Below are 16,006 nucleotides of genomic sequence, written 5' to 3'. Positions count from 1 at the left end.
TACTGAAGCAGAGGAAGGAAGAAACTACTCAGCTTTAAATGTTCCCCGAGCGGATCTGTGGTGGTACTGTGGAGGCAAACTACTGAGACCCACCCTACCCCCAGATTGGAAGGGGATATGTGCGATTGTACAATTGGCAATTCCATTCACCTTGGCATTTGAGGGAGAACAGATAGTCGGAAGAAAGGGAAGGGATAGGAGATCGCTGTTGCCCACTTCTTTTGATGATAAGATTTATCTTGACTCAATAGGAGTCTCTAGGGGGGTGCCTGATGAGTTCAAAGCTCGTAACCAAATTGCAGGCTTTGAGTCGTCCCTGTTCTGGTGGGTCACTATAAACAAGAATGTCGATTGGACAAACTACATTTATTATAACCAAGCACGATTTATTAACCATACTAGAGATGCAGTCAAGGGGCTGGCGGAACAACTGGATGCTACCAGTCGTATGACTTGGGGAAAATAGACTGGCCTTAGATATGCTCCTAGCTGAAAAGGGGGGTGTTTGTGCCATGATCGGCTCTCAATGTTGCACTTTTATTCCTAACAATACAGCCCCTGACGGCTCGGTCACCCGTGCTTTGGAGGGACTTAAGTCACTGGCAGAGGAAATAGCTGAGAATTCAGGAGTTAATACTGATTGGACTGGCTGGATAGAGCGGTGGTTCGGTAAATGGAAGGGGGTGATGGTCTCAGTAATGGTTACACTTCTAGTGGTAACAGGGGTTTTAGTCGCTTTGGGCTGTTGTATAATTCCCTGTCTACGGGGCCTGATTACCCGCTTAATTGAAACGGCCCTGATGAAGGGCGACCCGCGTACAGTAGTGGGCATTCACCTCCAGACTGATGCTGATGATCCTGAGACTGATTGGAATAGAGAGGCCATGATTATGCTGCAGAAATTACAGACTGTATAAAAAGACAGGGGGAATTGATATGGGTAATGTAATTTCTGCAGTTTCACACACTCTCTCTCTCTCACACAGGAGTCACACATTCTCACACACACACACTCTCTTATACACACACACCCTCTCACACACACACACACACACACAGACACACACACACACACTCTCACACATACACACGCACATCACACACACACACACACCACACGTACACACACACACTCTCTACACACACTCACATACACACACATTCACACCACACATACACATCTACACACACACACACACACACCACACACATTCTTTTGGTATGGGTAAGGTAATTTCTGTATTAAAACTGAGGTTTAATAAGTAAAGGCTAATTATGAGCAACTAGGCCATATGAGAACATGAACCAGAAGTCACCTCTGTTATGTCAGGAACATGGTAACCTTGGGCAAGATACCAAGGAATGCTTTAGCTAGACACAGAGGGCAAAATACAATAGAAGCCCTTTATGACATGCAGATAAATGCTTTAACCAGCAGAATTGTTAAAAACAATATAACATTTAATTCAGCAGAATTGTTAAAATAATATAACATTTAATTAAAGAATTGGCAGAGAAAAGCGTGAAATGTTTTAACCAATGGAATTGTCATTAATGATTTTGAATGTAAGAAAAATGTATAGCGTGAGATGTTTTAACCAATGGAATTATCACTAATGTTTTTAAATGTAAAAATAATGTATAAATATTAGTGCTGTAAAATCTTCCGTCGCGATTTCTTCCGAAGCGCCTTTGGAAGACGCCCAAACTTGCAAGTTTGAAATAAACATCCGTTGCTCATTTGTGTGTCTGGCAGCATTTCGATTTGCCACGGGAAAAGCGGTAGCCGGAGGGGATGAGGGCTGGTGCTGACCGCTTGGAGTTCGCCTCCTAGGACGGGACCTTGTGGACAGTCTCCCTTGAAGTCAAGGGTTAAAGGACAGTCTGCGGTCGGCAGAGTGTGGAGGCAGAACCCGGTTGATCTGAACCATAGCCCTAGTGTAGAATAGTTAGCCGAGTGTCAGGGACTATTCTCCGGAGATTTAGAATACCTAGACAGAATTCACTTATAACAATGTTGGAAAAATTTATCAAGTCTGAAAAGAGAAAAACCAAGCCAACGTCCGAGTCTGATGACCTTTCACCAGAACTTAAAACAGGTGGGAAAATTATGCTGATGGATGGAGGAATGGAGTGAATAATGTGCAGTGGAGACTGTGCTCAGAGGGAGAGAATAAAAAAAGTAGGGGCAAATAGACAGATTGCTGAAGATAGGTCAGGAGAAGAATAAATACCAGGAACGGTGCGAAAAAAATGTAAAATGGTTTGGCTTTCTGCAAGCTACCCATATAAAACAGAGTTTAAAATCATGAAACATCAGGTTATAATCCCACTTTATTTGAAAGTCCAAACTTTCGCAGCGCTGATCCCTTGCCAGGTAGCTAGACAAAGGAACAGCGCTCAGAAAACTTGTACTTTCAAATAAACCTGTTGGACTGGGGTGTACAAAGTTAAAAATCACACAACATCAGGTTATAATCGGAAGCACACTAGCTTTCGGAGCGTCGCTTCTTCATCAGGTGGTAGTGGAGAGCTCGATCCTAACAAAATTTATAGCAAAAATTTACAGTGTGATGTAACTGAAATTATACATTGAAAAATTGATTGTCTGTTAAGCCTTTCATCTGTTAGAATGCCATGATAGTTTCACTTCTTTCATGTGTAAATCACAAAACCTTTTTTAAAAAAGTTGCATTCTCAGGTTAGCTGTTAACAATGGTGAAAGCTAGACAATATGTTGAAGGTGTTAGCCCTCTGTGTTCTCTGTCTATGCCATAATGTTTAGATTGATTCTAATCTAAAAAGTGAGATAACGGAGTTTTACATGAATTCATGCAGTTTTTGAGCAAAGTATAATGCAACCCTGCAAGTACAAATTCACCCCACAAAATATATGTGTGCATGTGGGTCTTTGTCCGTCTGGGTTGAGGGTTGCGAGTGTGAGAAAGCGTATGTGTGTCTAGTGAGTGCAGAGTGTCTTAAGTCTGTGAGGAGGTGCATATGGGAGTGTGTGTGTCTGTAAGGATGTGTGTGTGGGTGTCTGTGTGCGCGGCTGTGGATATGCGTGTCAGTGTGTGTGTGTCTATGTAGGAGTATCTGTGTGTGTGTGTGTATAGCGCAATGGTGGTCACCTGTAATGTGACATGAACCCAAGGTCCCGGTTGAGGCTCTCCCTATGGGTACAGAATTTAGCTATCAGCCTCTGCTCAGCCACTTTTTGCTGCTGTCTGTCCCGAAGTCCGCCTTGGAGGATGGTCACCCGAAGGTCCGAGGTCGAATGTCCTGGACCACTGAAGTGTTCCCCAACTGGGAGGGAACACACCTGTCTGTTGATTGTTGTGCAGTGCCCATTCATCCGTTATTGTGGCCTTTGCTCGGTTTCCCCAATGTACCGTGCCTTTGGGCATCCTTGCTTGCAAGTATAAGATAGACAATGTTGGCTGAGTCACATGAGTACCTGCCATGTACAAGGTGGGAGGTGCCCCCAAGCGTAACGGTGGTATCTATGTCCACACTCTGACACTCTTGCAGCGCCTACCATGACAGGGTTGTATGGAGTTGTCCTGAGAGCTGGGCAGCTTGCTATGAACAACGATCTGTTTGAGGTTTGGCGTTTATTTAAAGGCAAGTAGTGGAGGTGTGGGCAAAGCCTTGGTGAGGTGCTCATCCTCATTGATAATGTGTTGCAGGTCACAAAGAACATGGCATAGTTTTTCAGCTCCTGGGAAATATTGAACAATGAAGGGTACCCTGTCGGTTGCAGCACATGTCTGTCTCCTGAGGAGGTCATTACGGTTCCTTGCTGTGGCACATCGGAACTGGCGGTCGATGAGTTGGGCATTGTACCCCATTCTTGTGAGGGCATCCTTGAGTACTTCCAGGTGTCCGTCACGTTCCTCCTCATCTGAGCAGATCTAGTGTATGCGTAGGGCTTGTCCATAGGGGATCGCTATTTTAATATGTTTTGAGTGGAAGCTGGAAAAGTGTAGCATTGTGAGGTTGTCTGTGGGTTTGCAGTAGAGTGTGGTGCTGAGGTGTCCATCCTTGATGGAGATGCATGTGTCCAACAATGAGACAGATAGTCGAGAGTAGTCCATAGTGAGTTTGATGGTGGAATGAAACTTGTTGATGTCACTGTGTAGTTTTATCAGTGATTCCTTGCCATGCCAGCTTATCGACCGTGGTAGGTGAGTTGGCCATCTAAAAATTGCCCTGCGATGTGCTGGTTAACTGGGTTAGCAGTGGTGATAACAGGGATGGGGTGAAGGGATGCTCTTCGGAGGATCAGTGCAGAACCAGTGGGCCAAATGGCCTCTTTCTATACTGTAGGGATTCTATGATTCTCACTAGGGAGCGGCAATAAATGCAGGCCAGCCATGTCCCCTGAGTGAATTTTAAAAAAGCCTTCAGTGGCTTATGAAAGAGGTTCCTTAGTTCATGTGGCATGAACATTTTCGACACTTTCACTAGTTCAGAAATACTTGACACCTTCCTCCAACAAAGTTGAGTAATCTCACACTTAGCCACGTTGTATCCATCTGCTATACGGTTTTCATTCAGCTGTCCCAAATAAGCAGTTCTGCTGCCTCAGACCAGCACTGTACTACTTTCTATACAGGGTCCTCACTTTTCAACTTTTGCTTATAAGGTGGGAGGAGGACCACAATGTTATGATCTGATTTTCCAAAATACGAATGGGATATGGAGGGTAGGCATGTTTGATAGTTGTGAAGCAATGGTCAAGGATGTTTGGCTCCCTTTGATTAGATTACTTACAGTGTGGAAACAGGCCCTTCAGCCCAACAAGTCCACACCAATCCGCCGAAGCGCAACCCACCCATACCCCTACATTTACCCCCTACCTAACACTATGGGCAATGTAGCATGGCCAATTCACCTGACCCGCACATCTTTGTGACTGTGGGGGGAAACCGGAGCACCTGAAGGAAACCCACGCAGACACGGGGAGAACGTACAAACTTCATACAGTCAGTCGCCTGAGGCGGGAACTGAACCCGGGTCTCTGGCGCTGTGAGGCAGCAGTGCTAACCACTGTGCCACCGTGCCTTGTGGGCAGGAGATGTTATGCTGGTATTTCAGTAGCACTCTCTTGAGGTTGGCCTGGTCGAAGTCACTGGCTATGATGAATAAGACCTCAAGGTATTGTGTCTCAAGGCCATTTGTAGTGATGTATATTTCATCAAGAGTGCTCTTCTTCTGCATGGGGTGGCATGCAGACTGCTGCTGGGATGGCGGAGGTGAACTCAATAGGGAGTAGGGATGGCATTTCACTGTTAGATATTCCAGGCTCTAGGAGTAGTAACTCACCAGGGTCATCACACCTGAGCAATAGGAGATGTTGATTAGGCGGCAGACTCCACTGCCCCTTGCCTTACCTGAGGATGCCGTGCGGTCTAGACCGTGTATACAGAAACAATCAGGTTGTAAGGCACTGTTAGGTGTAGACATGAGTGAGCAATGTCTCTGTAAAACAAAGCACATAGCAGTCTCTCAGTTCCCTGTGGAAGGTAAGTCCAACTTAGTTTGTTCACAATGGCTTGGACATTTGCCAGGTGTGTGCTGGGGAAGGGGAGCTTGAAACTGTGTTGTTTCAGTCTCACTTGCAGGCCAATGCATTTCCCATGTTTCCTAATAAGATGGCCGCTGCTGGTCAATCCGAAGTGTCAGTGATGCAAGTTGGCTGCTCTGGAAGTTAAGTGTGTGTTCCTGTAGAACATAGAACTGTATAGCACAGGAATGAGCCTTTCTCTGACTCTATGTTGTGCCAAACATGATGCCAAGTGAAATCAATCCCTTCTGTCCCCCATTGGTCCATAACCCTCCATTCCTTGCATATTCATGTGCTTATCTAAAAGACCTTTAAATGCCCCTATTCTCTCTGCCTCCACCAACGCGCCAGGCAGTGCGTTCCAGACCCCTAACCTGCTGTGTGGAAAAACTTGTCCTTCACATCTCCTTTGAACTTTCTCCCTCTAATGCATGCCCTCTAATGTTAGTTGTTTAAATTCTGGGAAAATTATTCTCACTGCCAACCCTATCTATGCATTTCATAATTTTATAGTCGAGAATGTAGTGCTGGAAAAGCACAGCAGGTCAGGCATCATCCGAGGAGCAGGAGAATCGACGTTTCAGGCATAAGCCCCTCATCAGGAATGAGGCTTGTAGGTCGGGCTGGGAGATAAATGGGAGGAGGGGGTGGGAGTTGGAAGAAGGCAGCTGAGCAAGTGATAGGTGGATGAAGGTGAGGGAGAAGGTGATCAGTCAGAGGGGGGTGGAAGGATAGGTGGGGGGTGATCTATCCTTGTTGAGCTAGGAAGGGTGCGGTTCAAGGGCGGTGGTGTGTGAAGTGGAGGAGATGTGCTGAAGGGCATTGTCAACCATGGGAAGGGAAGTTGCGATCGTTGAAGAAGGGGGCCATCTGGCACCTGCAGTGGACCTCTGTAATTCTTCATCCTTAGAAGGAAACGTGCTCAACAAATGGTATTTCTCTACTGCATCAGACATAAAAGAATGTAAGTTAAACAAATGTTCTTGTACTTTCTTTCATACACTGGTTTCCTCGAACCTTCTAGAACCTTCCCCTGGCCTTTGGAACAGACCAGACGCCATTAGCCACGTGGCCGCTCCTTCCACGACCACCGGGAAAATCAATGACATCACTTCCGCCCCTGTTGCCGCCAAATGGTCCACAGCTGCTGCCAATCACACCACCTCTGATATCGCCGTCCATCCCACCTAACCACGTCCGTGACCACTGAGAAGACTACCACAGCAGGATCAACCGACACCATGAGATTCATCAGCATTGACGTGACACCTACTTTGCAAGTCACGTTTGCCCCCACAGTTGCCACTGTGGCAGCCACTTCCGCCCTGCTGGAAGGCTCTTTCGTCGACATCACATCCGCCACCAGTGATGTCACCAACCAAGCACCTAACTGAAACGTTGTCCTCACCACCCAAGATGCCACTTCCGCTCCCAGTAACACAGCCATTAACATCACTTTCACCCCCTTTGTGAGCGTCACTTCCGTTGATGATATCACAACTGATACTATAACCACGCCCACTCAAGCAACTGTCTCCGTCCCCACCTTGATGTCCAGTCCGACTCCAGATCCTAGCTCTCATTCCTGCCCGTGACACACTGACCTCCACACTGCTGAAGCCAGGTGCCAACTTGCAGACCCCTCCTCCTACTGCCCCCTTGATCACGACCTCACCTCCCTTCACCAAACCATCATCTCCCAGACCATCCACAACTCATCACCAGTAGGGATCTCCCATCCATAGCCTCCAACCCCTCATTGTCCGTGAACCCTGCACTGCCCAATTTGACCTCCTTCCTAAGATTCACAAGCCTGACTGCAGCAGTTGACCCATTGCCTAGCCTGCGCCTGTCCCACCAAACTCGTCTCTTCTGAACTCGACACCGTCCTGCCTCCTTTAGTCCAGGAACTCCCCCCTTACGTTCATGACACCACCCATGCCCTTCACCTCCTCCAAAATATTGGTTTCCCCCGTCCCCAATGCCTCATCTTCACCATCGACATCCAGTCACTGTATACATAAATTTGCTATGACGAAGGTCTCCAAGCCATCAGTTTCTTCCTCTCGCACAGTCCCAACCAGTACCCTTGCACCGACACCCTCATCTGCCTGGCTGAACTGGACCTCATCCTCAACAACATCACCTTCCAATTCTCCCACTTCTTCCAAACCAAAGAGATAGCAGTGGGCACCTGCATGGGTCCCAGCTATGCCTGCCAATTTAACGGATACGTGGAGCAGTCCATCTTCCGCAGTTACACCGGCACCACCCCCGACCTGTTCCTCCGCTACTTTGATGGCTGTATTTGCGCCAACCTGTCCTCCCATGATGAGGTTGAACAGTTCATCAACTTTACCAACACCTTCCACCCTGACCTCAAATTCACCTGGACCATCTCGGAAACCTCCCTTCCCTTCCTGAACCTTTCCATCACCATCTCTGGTGACCAACTAATCACAGACATCCACAATAAGCCCACCGATTCCCACAGCTACATAGACTACACCTCCTCCCATTCAACATCCTGTAAACACGTAATCCCTTATTCCCAATTCCTCTGTCTCTGCCGCATCTGTTCCCAGGATAACCAATTCCACCTCAGAAAGTTCCAGATGGCTTCCTTCTTCCACAATCACAAGTTCCCACGTGGTTGACGATGCCCTATAGCACCTCTCCTCCACTTCATGCACCACCACTCTTAAACCCCACCCCTCCCAAAGCAACAAGGACAGAACTCCCCTGGTCCTCACCTTTCATTCCACCAACCTCTGCATGCAATGCTTCATCCTTTGCCACCTCCAAATGGACCCCACCATCAGAGATATATTCTCCTCCCCACCCCTATCAGCAATCTGAAAAGACCATTCGCTCTGCAAATCCCTAATCAGGTCCACAATCCCCCACCAGCTCAGACCCCACTCCTGGCACCTTTCCCTGCCACCGCAGGAAGTGCAAAACCTGTGTCCACACCACTCTCCTCACCTCCGTCCAAGGCACCAAGGAATCCTTCCACATCTGTCAGAAATTCACCTGTACCACTACTAATGTCATCCACTGCATCCGTTGCACCCGGTGTGGTCTTCTCTACATCGGGGAGACAGGAAGCCTTCTTGCGGAGAGTTTCAGAGAACATCTCTGGGATACCTGCACTCATCAACCCCACTGCCCCATGGCTGAACGCTTCAACTTCCCCCTCCCACTCCGTCAACGAGATGCAGGTCCTGGGCCTCTTTCACTGCCAAACTGTTACTACCCGATGCCTGGAGGAGGAACACCTCATATTCCACCTTGGGTCTCTGCAACCACACGGGATAAATGTGGATTTCAACAGCTTCCTCATTTCCCCTCCCCCTACATTATTGCAGTCCCAAGCCCCCAACTCAGCACCCTCCGAACCTGTCCATCACTCCCCCCTCTGACATATCACCTTCTCCCTCACCTTCACCCACCTATTGCTTTCCCAGCTACCCCCCACCCATACCTCCCCCGCCCTCCCCCTCCCCCTCGCTCCTCCTCCCTGCCCCCCTCTCCCCCCCCTCCCTCGCCCCCGCCCCCCTCCCACACCCCCCTCCCCCTGCATATCTGCATTTGATCTACGTTGCGCTGTATCTTTTGACAACCCTCTGCATTCCACAACTCCTCCAATCTTTGTATCATCTGCAAAGTTACTAACTCACCCATCTGCATTTTCATCTAAGTCATTTATATATATCTGAAAAAGCAGAGGTCCCAGTACAGATCCCTGCAGTCATGGACCTCCAACCTGAAAAACACCCTTACCCCAATACCCTCTATCTTCTGTGAGCAAGCCGATTGTGAATCCCACACATCTTAATCTTCTGAATGAGCCTATCATGAGGGACCTAGTTGAAAAATTCACTGCTCTACCCTCATTGAATTTTTTGAGGATGTAGCAAAGGTGATCAATCAAGTTAGTAAGACATGATCTGACTGTCCCTAATTAGGCCATCTTTTTCTAAATGTGTCATCCAAGGGTCTTTTACCTTGCCATCCTTGACCTTCCTCCTTACTGAAACATGCCAGTCTTGATTCCTTAGAATTCTCTCCAATAACTTCTGACCACTGATGTGAGACTCACTGGTCTGTAGTTTTTTTGGATTATCCCTTTGTCCCTTCTTGAACAGAGGAACAATGTTAGCTACTTGCCAGTCCTCTGGGACCTCTCCAGTGGCTAGCAAAAATAAAAGATCTTGGGCTAGGCCCCAGCAATCTCCTCTCTTACCTCTCTCAATAACCTTGAGTAGATACTATTGGGCCCTGGGGCCTTATCCACCTTAATGATCTTCAAGAGATCCAACCCCATTTGATTTTTGATCTCAAAATGCTCCACACAAATCTCACTATCCTCTATATCCTTTTCCTGGGTGAAAACCGATGCAAAGAACTCATTTAGAATCTCACACAATTCCTCTGCCTCCAAGCACAGGTTCCAGCCTTCATCTTTGAGTGGTTCTGCTTTCTCCCTAGTTATCCTCTTGTTTTTAACGTATCTATAAAATGCTTTGGAATTTTCTTTAGCCTTACTTGCCAAGGTCATTTCAAAGCTGCTCCTTGCTCTCCTAATTCCCTGCTTGAGTTCTTTACTGCTTTCCTTATATTCCTCACTGGCCCTGTCCAATTTTAGCTTCCTAAACCTTACATATGCTTCTTTTTCCCTTTTGATTAAATTCACAACCTCCCTCTTTATCCAAGGGTCCCTACCTTGCCATCTTTGTTCTTCCTCCTTACTGGAACATGGTGGTCCTAAATCCTCCCCAGCAAGTCTTTAAACATGTCAAATGTAGATTTGCCTAATTTTTTTTTAAGCAGTGCCCTTCATAAAGGCCTTTTTATCTTTTATCTTTTATCTTTTTTTTTAATTAACCCCCACACTACCGCCTAACTGCGGTAGTGCTTATTTTTTCCCCAGCACCCATGGTGTGTGTGTGCAGGTGTGAGACACAGTGAGAGACACAAAGTGCACAAATCTTTATTTAATTTCCACCACCAGGAAGAAAGGAAACACCCGAGTGGCCTGTGACAAGCAGTGCCCTTCATATCAAAGGGCAATGCTGTGTGATCAAAACAGTGAAGGGGAGAGCAGGGACTAAATCAAAATAGAGTTGGAGGGGGAAATGATGCACTCCACTCCCTGCGGCGCCCACCTCTCCCTGAACAACTCTAGGGTGTTGGTGGACACCGTGTGCTCCTTCTCCAAGGACACCCGGGCTCTAACGTAACCGCGGAAGAGGGGCAGGCAGTCGACCCTCACGACCCCCTCCACGGCCCGCTGCCTGGACCTGTTTATGGCCAGTTTGGCCAGGCCCAGGAGCAGACCCATGAGGAGGTCTTCAGACCTGCCCTCCCTCCTCCGTACCGGGTGCCCGAAGATCAGGAGCGTGGGACTGAAGTGCAACCAAAAGCAGAGAAGAAGGTTTTTCAGAAAATCAAAGAGGGAGTGCAAACGCCCACACCCAATATACACATGGTCCACGGACTCCACAGCACCACAGAACAAGCAGTTGGGCTGGGAGTCCATGAACCACCGCAATCTGCGGTTGCAGGGGACTGCTGCATGCAGCACCCTCCACCCCAGATCCCCGAGAGAAAGGGGGAGGACTCCCGCGTAGAGAGCCCTCCACTGGGGATCCCCACCGCCCGGTAGCAAATGGGCATGCCAAGGCGTGTCTGGACGGTGGATGAGGGAGAAGAGGTGGACGGTGTGCAGCAGCAGTCTATATAGGGCCCGCCCATTTATGTCCTTGAAGGGAACAAAATTAAAATTCCGGAGGTGGCTCAGGTTGTGGGGCACAGGCTCCTGCGGGAAGTACAGGACCTTGGGGCCAATGTGAAATTCCAGGCTGGGGTGAGCGCGGACGGGATCCCACCGCACACCTGAACGTCCTCCAACTGGTGCACTATGTCAGGTCTGAGCACCGCCGTTTTAAGGCATCGGATGGTGTTGGCCACGTACCGGACGTCTACCGCTGCCCTGCTCGCTATGTCTTGTGGCAACGTCCAGCCCAGGCCCCCGGCACCCAGCACATCCCCGACCCTGGTCACCCTCGCCGCCACAGCCCTCCCCTCCGACAGCCACTCGAACCCGCGAGCACGGAGGTGCGGATTCCTGAGCAACGGCTCCCTGACGACAGCCGCTACTCCTGCCGAAGGGTAGGCGCGTCGCGATTCGACCATGTTCCAGACAGTGATCAGGTCCTGGTAAAAGACAGGCAGCACCTTGAGGGTGACCTCCAAACCGTCACAGTCGACGAACAGGGGCTGCGTGTCATAGTTGAGGTTACACACTTGGCGGAAAAAATACGTCGCCAGGGCGCACCACCTAGGAGGAGGCTTGACGTAAAGGTAGCGCTGCAAGGTCTGAAGGCGGAACGTCACGACCTGGGTGTGGACGCACACCAGCGACTGACCGTCCTCCTCAATAGGGAGACTCAGAACCTGCGCAGCGACTCAGTGCATCTTTTTGTCCCAGAAGAAGTCGACCAATGTTCTCTGGATGTCAGCGACAAAGCCAGGAGGAGGGACCAAAGTGACCAGCCGGTACCACAGCATGGCGGCCACCAACTGGTTTATGACCAGCATTCGGCTTCTGTAAGATAGCACTCGGAGCAGTCCTGTCCAGCGGCCTAGGAGAGCCGAGACTTTGGCCTCCAGCTCCTGCCAGTTGGCCGGCCAGGAATCCTCGGTCGGGCTGAGGTAGACCCCCAGGTAGAGGAGATGGGTGGTACTCCAGCTGAACCCCCGAAACTCCTCCGGCAGGGAGTCCACCCGCCACGGACCGACCAGTAGTCTGGAACATTTGGCCCAGTTGATCCTGGCGGAAGACGCTGCTGAGTACACAGCCAGTTTAGAGGAATATGGGCTAATTGCATACAGGTAGGGGTAGCTTAATTTGGGAAACTTGGTTTAGATCAGATTAGATTACATACAGTGTGGAAACAGGCCCTTTGGCCCAACAAGTCAACACCGACCGGCCGAAGCGCGACCCACCCATACCTCTGCATTTACCCCTTATCTAATACTAGAGCAATTTAGCATGGCTGCACATCTTTGGACTGTGGGAGGAAACCGGAGTACCCGGAGGAAACCCACGCAGACACAGGGAGAATGTGCAAACTCCACACAGTCAGTCGCCTGAGTCGGGAATTGAACCCGGGTCTCTGGCGCTGTGAGGCAGCAGTGCTAACCACTGTGCCACCGTGCTGCCCACAAAGACTCCTGATTTTTTTTTCTTTTTTTCTTTTTTTTTTCTTTTTCTTTTTCTTAAAACACCCAAGTGGTCCAGTGACAAGCAGTGCCCCATCCCCTGGTTATATATTTTTTTTAACCCCCACACTACCGCCTAACTGCGGTAGTGCTTATTTTTATCCCCAGCACCCATGGTGTGTGTGTGCAGGTGTGAGACACAGTGAGAGACACAAAGTGCACAAATCTTTATTCAATTTCCACCACCAGGAAAAGTAGGAAAACACCCGAGTGGCCTGTGACGAGCAGTGCCCTTCACACCAAAGGGCAATGCTGTGTGATCAAAACAGTGAAGGGGAGGGCAGGGACTAAATCAAAATAGAGTTGGAGGGGGAAATGATGCACTCCACTCCCTGCGGCGCCCACCTCTCCCTGAACAACTCCAGGGTGTTGGTGGACACCGCGTGCTCCTTCTCCAAGGACACCTGGGCCCTAACGTAACCGCGGAAGAGGGGCAGGCAGTCGGCCCTAATGACCCCCTCCACGGCCCGCTGCCTGGACCTGTTTATGGCCAGTTTGGCCAGGCCCAGGAGCAGACCCACGAGGAGGTCTTCAGACCTGCCCTCCCTCCTCCGCACCGGGTGCCCGAAGATCAGGAGCGTGGGACTGAAGTGCAAACAAAAGCAGAGGAGGAGGTTTTTAAGAAAATCAAAAAGGGAGTGCAAACGCCCACACCCAATATACGCATGGTCCACGGACTCCACAGCGCCACAGAACAAGCAGTTTGGCTGGGAGTCCGTGAACCACCGCAATCTGCGGTTGCAGGGGACTGCTGCATGCAGCACCCTCCACCCCAGATCCCCGAGAGAAAGGGGGAGGACTCCTGCGTAGAGGGCCCTCCACTGGGGACCCCCACCGCCCGGTGGCAAATGGGCACGCCAGGGCGTGTCCAGGCGGTGGATGAGGGAGAAGAGGTGGACGGTGTGCAGCAGCAGTCTGTACAGGACCCGCCTTTATTTTTTCTTTATTTTTTGACATTCCGGGTTATTATTTTTTTTTTTTTTTTTTTCTTTTTTTTCCTTTTTTCTTTTTTTTTTAAATTAACCCCCACACTACCGCCTAACTGCGGTAGTGCTTATTTTTTTCCCAGCACCCATGGTGTGTGTGTGTGTGTGCAGCTGTGAGACACAGTGAGAGACATAAAGTGCACAAATCTTTATTTAATTTCCACCACCAGGAAAAGTAGGAAAACACCCGAGTGGCCTGTGACGAGCAGTGCCCTTCACATCAAAGGGCAATGCTGTGTGATCAAAACAGTGAAGGGGAGGGCAGGGACTAAATCAAAATAGAGTTGGACAGAAAATCAAAAAGGGAGTGCAAACGCCCACACCCAACATACACATGGTCCACGGACTCCACAGCGCCACAGAACAAGCAGTTGGGCTGGGAGTCCGTGAACCACCGCAATCTGCGGTTGCAGGGGACTGCTGCGTGCAGCACCCTCCACCCCAGATCCCCGAGAGAAAGGGGGAGGACTCCTGCGTAGAGAGCCCTCCACTGGGGATCCCCACCGCCCGGTGGCAAATGGGCACGCCAGGGCGTGTCCGGGCGGTGGATGAGGGAGAAGAGGTGGACGGTGTGCAGCAGCAGTCGATATAGGACACACCTTTTAACGTCCTTGAACGGGACAAAGTTAAAATTTCGGAGGCGGCTCAGGTTGTGGGGCACAGGCTCCCGCGGGAAGTACGGGACCCTGGGGCCGATGTGAAATTCCGTCCGGGCAGGGGTGAGCGCGGACGGGATCCCACCGCACACCTGAGCGTCCTCCAACTGGTGCACTACGTCGGGTCCGAGCACCGCCGTTTTAAGGCGTCGGATGCCGGTGGCCACGTACCGGACGTCTACCGCTGCCCTGCTCGCTATGTCTTGCGGCAACGTCCAGCCCAGGCCCCCGGCACCCAGCACGTCCCCGACCCTGGTCACCCTCGCCGCCACGGCCCTCCCCTCCGACAGCCACTCGAACCCGCGAGCACGGAGGTGCGGATTCCTGAGCAACGGCTCCCTGACGACAGCCGCTACTTCTGCCGGAGGGTAGGCGCGACGCGATTCGACCATGTTCCAGACAGTGATCAGGTCCTGGTAAAAGACAGGCAGCACCTTGAGGGCGACCTCCAAACCGTCACGGTCGACGAACAAGAGCTGCGTGTCGTAGTTGAGGTTACGCACCTGGCGGAAAAAATACGTCGCCAGGGCGCACCACCTAGGAGGAGGCTCGACGTAAAGGTATCGCTGCAAGGTCTGAAGGCGGAAGGTCGCGACCTGGGTGCGGACGCACACCAGCGACTGACCGCCCTCCTCAATGGGGAGACTCAGAACCTGTGCAGCGACCCAGTGCATCTTTTTGTCCCAGAAGAAGTCGACCAACGTTCTCTGGATGTCAGCGACAAAGCCAGGAGGAGGGACCAAAGTGACCAGCCGGTACCACAGCATGGCGGCCACCAGCTGGTTTATGACCAGCACTCGGCTCCTGTAAGATAGCACTCGGAGCAGTCCTGTCCAGCGGCCTAGGCGAGCCGAGACTTTGGCCTCCAGCTCCTGCCAGTTGGCCGGCCAGGATTCCTCGGTCGGGCTGAGGTAGACCCCCAGGTAGAGGAGATGGGTGGTACTCCAGCTGAACCCCCGAAACTCCTCCGACAGGGAGTCCACCCGCCACGGACCGACCAGTAGTCTGGAACATTTGGCCCAGTTGATCCTGGCGGAAGACGCTGCTGAGTACACGGCCAGTTTAGAGGAATATGGGCTAATTGCATACAGGTAGGGGTAGCTTAATTTGGGAAACTTGGTTTAGATCAGATTAGATTACATACAGTGTGGAAACAGGCCCTTTGGCCCAACAAGTCAACACCGACCGGCCGAAGCGCGACCCACCCATACCTCTGCATTTACCCCTTATCTAATACTAGAGCAATTTAGCATGGCTGCACATCTTTGGACTGTGGGAGGAAACCGGAGTACCCGGAGGAAACCCACGCAGACACAGGGAGAATGTGCAAACTCCACACAGTCAGTCGCCTGAGTCGGGAATTGAACCCGGGTCTCTGGCGCTATGAGGCAGCAGTGCTAACCACTGTGCCACCGTGCTGCCCACAAAGACTCCTGATTTTTTTTTTTCTTTTTAAAATGCTGACTCGCTTGTACATCTGTCCTTTATATGTTTATCACATCTTCGTA

The 16,006-nt window shown here is 50.4% G+C and overlaps 1 protein-coding gene across 1 annotated transcript in view; it reads left to right on the top strand.

Moving 5' to 3' along the window:
• The first annotated feature begins 2,088 nt into the window (after positions 1-2,088).
• LOC132829823 (receptor-type tyrosine-protein phosphatase U-like) overlaps positions 2,089-16,006 on the top strand; it is a 492,619-nt gene continuing 478,701 nt past the window's right edge. Inside the window, exon 1 of the mRNA XM_060847187.1 lies at positions 2,089-2,099. The gene's annotated coding sequence lies outside the window, so the exon portion shown is untranslated. The remainder of the gene's footprint in view (positions 2,100-16,006) is intronic.

The sequence above is a fragment of the Hemiscyllium ocellatum genome, chromosome 30 (assembly GCF_020745735.1).
Source record: "Hemiscyllium ocellatum isolate sHemOce1 chromosome 30, sHemOce1.pat.X.cur, whole genome shotgun sequence".
Classification (NCBI taxonomy): domain Eukaryota; kingdom Metazoa; phylum Chordata; class Chondrichthyes; order Orectolobiformes; family Hemiscylliidae; genus Hemiscyllium; species Hemiscyllium ocellatum.
The sequence above is the reverse complement of the archived record's forward strand: the minus strand, read 5'-3'. Positions and strand labels throughout refer to the sequence as shown.